This window comes from Triticum aestivum, chromosome 1B, assembly GCF_018294505.1.
Source record: "Triticum aestivum cultivar Chinese Spring chromosome 1B, IWGSC CS RefSeq v2.1, whole genome shotgun sequence".
In the NCBI taxonomy this organism is placed as follows: domain Eukaryota; kingdom Viridiplantae; phylum Streptophyta; class Magnoliopsida; order Poales; family Poaceae; genus Triticum; species Triticum aestivum.
The window spans coordinates 441,313,030-441,320,743 of record NC_057795.1 but is presented as its reverse complement, the minus strand read 5'-3'; positions in this window follow the sequence as shown (position 1 = coordinate 441,320,743).

The window sequence follows — 7,714 nt, the reverse complement described above, 5'->3', positions numbered from 1 at the left end:
GTCGCCCCGCCGCCCCGACACCACCGCCCCGTCCCGCCCAGCCTTCTCCTCGCCGCGCTGCCGTCCGCTCGACCCCAGCTCATCCCGTCTGCGAAGGAGACAGGCAGCAGCGGCGGCCCGAATCGAGGGAGGGAGGATCCTCTCAGGTGAGCTTCTCCCTCTCAAATGCGATGCCCGTGTCTCTGGTCTTCATTTGTTCTGCGATTATTTTGGTAGTACTGTATGAACTCTAGCACGGGGAATGGATCTGGGATGAGGGATTTACCTGTCACAGGAGATGGGTGATGCCTTTGTGCAGTACTAATAACCGAATGGATCTGGGATAGCAACAATTTCATGCATTTGTTATAACTCCAAGTAGTCTGAACAAATTTTTTGTGAACTACGATAGATCATGAAGCTGCTGAACTTATAGCAATTGGCTTCATCTTGTTGCAGTAAACTGACAAATGGATAGTAAGGAAAAATACCATAAGAATATAACTGAAGAAATATATACTCCCTCCGACCCAGAATAAGTGTCGTGGTTTTAGATCAGATAGCGTTTTAACTGAAGATTTATTGTACTTTCTACTAACGGTATGACTTTTGTGATATGTATTGTTATGTTGGTAAAATAGACAACCTAGATTTACACGCAGGATCTCTAATCCAGAGAGGAGGGAGTATAAGATAGCAAATTTACTTGCAATAAAACAGGGGCTGTTAATTGTAGTTCTGTTTTGGTCTGCAATTGCATATATGGACATTTATTTAATTACCACAAGATCTAAACCAGGATAAGAGCAAAGAGTAATCAGATCTGAACTGAAACTAGCTAGGAGCAGAGCATTTGTGTAGAAGCAGAGTGCATGAAATATGGGGCTTTTCTGGATGTTGTTGTTCTTGGTAGGATGAACAAGTGGCACCTTGTAGGGTCTTGATTGGTTATGTTGCAAACTGAACATGTAGTTGCTAGGACCCAGTTTCCAATCTAGTCTGTAGTAGTGACATGCTATTTTAGATGGTCTATTACTATGTAGGACCTTAATTGGTGGAGTCTCAACGCTGAATTGGGTAGTAGTTAGGAGTCAATTTCTTTAATCCTAGTGTAGCTGCTCTCTTAATACTTTTCTGTAGGTTCTTAATTGTTGGTGTCTCAAAAACTAAATATGTTTTCATAGCATAACTTGAGGGATAGCATAACTGAATATGTTTTCATAGCATAACACAGTGCACTCTGTTATGAACTATATGTTGTCTACTCAAGTAGGCTCATCATCCAGTCAGTGCAGTGCATGCATTAGTTATTAGGAAGTCAAGTATGATCTCTGATCTCTTCTTCATAAGGGGTATGCAATGTAGTTCCTCCATACAGAGACACTGTCCAGAAACGATTGACCCGGTTCATCCTACTTAGTAGGTTAATATGATTCTGTATGAAAATTTTGAAAAGCAACTTCTCAGATACGTCTTACAATCTCACCTTTGTGCAGTTCCAGGCATTGTATGTATGTATATCTTGCGGATTCGATGACTGCCTAAAAAACGAGTAGGGGAGAGTGAGTTTAAGCTTGTGTTGATTTGGTCAATGATATGTGCCGTCAGTCATACTACCAAACAGTAGGTAGGCGGTCTGTTAATTTCTAATGTGGGGAAAATGCAGGTCCTGTAGAACTAGAGACTGAAAGCTTTGTTATGTCTCTCAGTTGTTGTGGGAAATTTGCAGGCTCTGTAAAAGTAACCATGGTACCAACAGCAATGCCATCTTACTGTAGAATTAGAATACATGGATGTACATGATCAGCTCAGCTCCCAAACTGCCATTCATCACATCAATTTCCCCTTATGTAACTCCAGTCAAAATTTTATGTTGGTCTACCTAGTAGATGCCCATGGTTTGATTTTATGTTTGTTCCTATCAATACAAATGCTGAGCTATGTTCCATTTTTACTGTTCTTTGTGATAGTTTTTGCAACTTTACTTCCCATCTTAAGGCAAGCCCCATTTTTACTGTTCTTTGTTAGCAGAGCTGCTTGTTTCTAAGAACTTTGATACTATTTGGATCAAAGTTAAATGAGCACATAGATGACAAAAAAAAGTTCAAACTGTAAAATGTTCATTTTGTTGCTAGTGCCCATTTTGAGTAATTGCTTAGAGGGATGATCCTGTGTGAGCTGGTGGAGTGATTTGTTTTCTACATAAAGCTCTTTAGTCAGGCTGGTTTTCGTGAAATACACATGAAGCTTCACCAGCTCCTGTGGGTGTGGGATCCATGTGACATGTGACATTGCATCCATGTCCACCTGGGATAATGATTTTGCAGGTACCCCGAGAGGCCCTTGAGTTTGCCGGAATGTCGATTAACTTCCGTTCCGGCAAATTCGGGTACTCCATATGTCCTATTTTCAGCAAAGGTCATGCTGAAATTTTCCGTGAATTTTAGCATGACTTTGCTAAAAATAGGACATATGGGGTACTTGTGACTAATGCATGGGCCGGGGTATCGTAGTAGTTAATTAAGTAGGATCAAGTGCCCCGGCGTACTTGTGACTAATGCATGGCTTTTAGGGTGCCTCGGTGTCGATAAAAACCGAAATGATGAAAGCTTAGGCTTTTAGGGTGCCTCGGCGTCGAAAAACCCTCAATGATAAAAGCTTAGATTTTAGGATGCCTCGGTGTCGACAAACCCTAAATGATGAGACCATGATCTTGTTCCTTGACAATAACCAACTTTTTGACCAAACTTTGTTTCTATTTAGAGAGAAACATGGCCCACAACGATGAGGCCGGGGGTTCGGGCGGCAAGGCATTCTGGGAGCTGTCCCAGGAGATGGAGGAACAACCTCACTTGTATGAGGCCGCCGCCTTCCCCACCGATCCTGAGACCACGGATGGTGCCGCCGAGGATGACCACACTGATGCCACCACAAATGGTGCCGCCGAGGATGCCACCACTGATGATGGCGGCGCACGCACAGATGGCAGCCAACCGAGGAGGCAACGGAAGGACCGGCGCCCGATCGTGCTCCGCACCCTCAAGGAGGAAGTTACTGAAGTGGACTCCAACGGGAATCCAAACGAATAGTCAAGGGGTACTCGCTTCAGCTCGGGTGCATTGTCCGGAGCACCGTCTTGATCAACACCGACAACCTGAGGCATCCTGACCGAGGGAATTTGCGCAACCTCCTATTCACGAAGCTGCACGAACGATACAAGTTCCCCGCTTAATTTGCAAACACAAGCCTCAAAGGGAATAAAGTGAACAATGCTGCCCTCACGAAGATGAGCAAGGCCCTGTCTACTTGGAAAAGCAATGTGAAGAGAATGATCGAGAAAGGTGAGAGTTATCAGAAGATCAAGGAGAAAAATCCTTCGATCACCGAAGATGACTACAACGACTTCAAGATCAATTGCTCGAGCACCGCAAGCTCCCAATCAAGTGAGTGGGGGAAACAAATGCGGGAGATGAACATAGGGGAACACACACTTGGTCCCGGCGGTTACAGAGTGGCGGAGCCTATATGGGACAAGGAGGAGGCGGACCGTGCCGAGCAAGGCCTACCGCCCCTCTTCGATAAATACGATGACAAGCAGACCAGGAACTTTGTCAGGGACCGGTACAAGAAGGACCCGAAAACAAAGGAGCTTACCACGGATCCGAAGACCAGGCAGCTTGAGCTTGTTCTGGTAAGGAATACACCCCCGCGTAATTAGCTCCATATGGTTGAATTCTAATTAATGAAGCCAAATTTCTAAATGGTTCACATTCCTTCCGCAGGCGACTGAAAGCAGTAGTGCGGGGTCGACTAAGAGCAACCCTTGGGACACCACTCTAAATAGGGGGTTGAATGTAATGAAGAACAAGGATAAGCTCAGTAAGCCGACGTCAGCTGGTCGTGTGGCCGGCAAAGGCTTGTCGACAAAATGGGGGTCATACTATACCGCTGGTGTGCGGAAGGAGAAAAAGACCAGCTTGGAAAGCCAGGCGCGAGAGGTTCAAGAACTCAAGGCACAGGTGGCGCGGATTCCGGAGATTGTCCAAGAGCAAGTGGAACAACGACTCGGAGCGACGATCACCGCCATTGTGCCTACCTTGATCTCGGGGTTGAGTGCGTGGATTGCGGGCGGCCAACAGGGGCCGCCCCCGATTCCTAGCTTCACGGCCAGCAACTTGCATAATGCGATGGCGGGGCCATTGGTGCCTCCTGCGGAGGCGACATTGGTGTCTCCAACGCCGGCACGGGAGCTTAATGCACCTGGGTGTACGCCGGCCGGCACCTCTGCAGCAAGCGGCACCTCCGTCAACTGCACGCCCGCCGTTGGCGGTGCGTCGACATTAGCTGAGCTCGACGCCATCATCACGGTAACTAATTAAGCCTCTCTCGGTCGAGGACTTCATCTCCTTGCCTTTGACTGGGCATCCCTGACGCCCTACATGTTTTCGTAGGGCGCCGCCGATGTTCCGTGCACTCTCCTCCACTTCGTGAACAACGAGTTGGTCGATGTCACCAAGGGCAAAATCGTTTAACCGGGCAACCCCTTGTTCCACGGTACCCAGATGCCACCCAACTTGTTTAGGGTTCAACTGGTTCGGGTGCTGCCAGGCTGCGACGACTTGTTACCTCCGATTCGACCCGTCGGGGCCAACGATGATGACGTGATGACCCTCAGCGCCTGCCTGAGCTGGCCCCTGCTTTGGCCGAAGAGCCAGATTCGTTTGGGGGCGGGGGACACCACCCCAAAGACAACACCGCCAATCGTGCCGGCGCCAAGTCGGCCCCATGGCAAGACCGCAGCAACGGTGCCGGACATCCCTATGCCACTGGATCCAAACATGCATATGGCACAGGATCAGAACGACGACGACGACGACGATGATACATTTGGCAACGTCGATCAGTACTTTGCCGATCATGGGTACGATGCGACTTCATGGGGCCTCCTTCTCAAGAACCAAACCCAACAAAAGACGTGTGCGATCTAGCTGGTACCATGGAGAAGCCAAGTTGCAACAGGCGCCGTCTGGCGTTCAGCTCTCAGGAGACGCCTCCAGCTGCCGACTTCACCGAGCCTCAGATAGGCGAGGTGCGAAATATTATCAGCCCCAACACACTCAAGAAGGCGGTCTGTGAGCAGAACTCGGTCCCATTACAGGAGAAGAAGAAGGCACGCAAAAGAAAGACTAAGAAGGGTGCGAGCCAGCCGGCACCGAGTATGATCCGTGCTCAGGACGGGCCACCTTCACCGCAAGATATCTGGAGGAGGGTGCATGTGGCGGGTAGGGCGATGCTACCGACAAATATGCTCAATGCTGCAACCGGTGCTATGCGGAGTCTGCATGACAGTGTGCTTTCTTTGGAGAAGCGGCGTCTCAGAGAGAAGGATGTGGCATACCCAGTTTTTGCGGCCAAGCTGCCAGAGGGAAAGGGCTTTGTGGATAACTCCATCGGGCGTACGATCGTCCTGCGTTTTGATGACATCCACGCTATGTTGAACCTTCATCCGATGCACTACACCTTCGTTCGGCTATTTTCGCTGAGTATGGAGATGCGGATCATTCGCGGCAAGACCCCGGACATTGTGATAGTCGACCCCTTCTACATGTGTGCCAAGATCTTGGGCAGCGCTGGGGACCGGCAAGTCGCGAGTTCTTACCTCGAAGGCGTCATTCTGGCAAACCAAGATAAGGATAACTTCCTCGTGCCTTACTTTCCTGAGTAAGTCCTCCCCTCAACCGGCCCGTAACATATGAATTCTTACATTTCGATCGTTTTTCTTTTAACATTCCGTGTTTTCTGCAGTGACACAGGTTGCACGCTCATCCTCCTAAGCCCCAAATATTCCATGGCCACGTATTTCGACCCGGACCGTCAGTCGAACGTAGACTACACAAATGTCAAGAAGGTTCTTGATGATGTTCTCCCCGGCTACGCCAAATCTGGAGGCACCTTCACCAGGCCTATTCGTAAGTACGGCAAGCACGTGTTCTCCCACAATACGACATTCTACTGTGTCAAGCAGCCGCCTGGCGGCCAGAAGGGTGCCTACTACACCATCCATCACATGCGGGCGATCGTACGGGACCATCATCAACTTCTGCTACCGAGTAAACTCAAAGATTGGGCAAAGAGCGTGTCGGCAATCCAGGACACGGACCTCCGACAAGAATTGTTTCGCATCTAGTCGGAGTTTGCGGAAATCATCCATCAAGATGTCCTTCATACCTCGGGGCAGTTCTACCTCAACAATCAACCGTCCAACAGTGACATCGACACAATGCTACAAATGCATGCTGACAACGACCGTTATTTCATGACTCCCACGATAGACGGCGGCTTCATCCACGCTCCGGTCCCTTGAGTCGAGTCGAAAGCAGTGATGCTATGTCTAGTTCTGAAACATCGATTGGCTCATGTTGTAATTAAACTTTAATGAACTTGTAGTATGTCTCTTTGGTTTCGAGAGTCGTTCAACTTAGTTGTAATCGATCCTATTAATGTCTTGCTTTTCTCTTCCGATCATTCTGTTGCATACTTATATATTGCTTATGTATTGTCTGTGAATTGGTACTAACGTTTCGTTTGGCTAGTGCATAGCGATGCCGACGTATGTCGTGTACAAGGGTAAGGTTCCCGGAGTCTACGATGACTAGGAGGAGTGTCGGAGACAGGTTCACCGATTCAGCGGTAACAGTTACAAAGGGTACACCACTAGGGCTGAGGCCGAATCTAGATACGCCCGCTATCTAGCGGGAGAGGGGAGGGAGCGTTGGAGGAACCGGATGAAGACGAGTTTCATCGTGATGATGCTCATCGTGATGACCGCAGCTCTCTTCTATGTGATGGTAGTTTAGATGATCGATATCGACTTGTAATGTGAAGACAAACTCGCTACTCGCGGTCTCGAGACTTGTAATATAATGTTCTATCTTTGTTCGATCTTTTCAATTCGGAGACTAATATGATGAATTTTATTCGGAGACTAATATGATGAATTGTATTCAAAGACTAATCTTCTATTGTATTCGATGAATCTGTTGTTGATGTGTGCTGTCTATATTTTTTCAAATTATACATTTTGTAACCTGTGCAAAAAACAGAAAATAAAAAATAAAAAAAACCTAATATTCATACTAATGGCGCATCACATGACAGTGCGCCATTAGTATGACAAAGCATACTAATGGCGCATCACTGGACAGTGCGCCATTAGTATGCCACGGTTACTAATGGCGCATCTCGTGGTCGTGCGCCATTAGTATACCAAAGCACCTGGGTATACATGGCCCCTGGGAGGCATACTAATGGCGCACCGTGGCCTATACTAATGGTGCACCAGTGGTGCGCCATTAGTATACCAGATACTAATGGCGCACCACTGGTGCGCCATTAGTAAAAATTACTAATGGCGTGCTAGTAATGGCGCACCAGTGATGCGCCATTAATGGCCAAATTAGGTGCGCCATTAGTAGCGGTTTTTCTAGTAGTGAATTAGCAAAGAGCTGACAACCGATGCATCTTTGGACTAAGTCCTGAGCGGCGTGGTGTCCGCCTAGTCCGGCATGAATTTCAGCCAGGAGGTTTCGCCCTTCCTCTTCAGAGATACACCTTTGAAGGACTCCGGTTGTGCTTTTCTTATAAAGTTCTCCCTCATAGACCTTGTAGGCTTTAGATCGCCGGACAATGCAGCGGGCCTCATTTATGTCTTTGGGAAGCTCATGCCTAAGCAAGT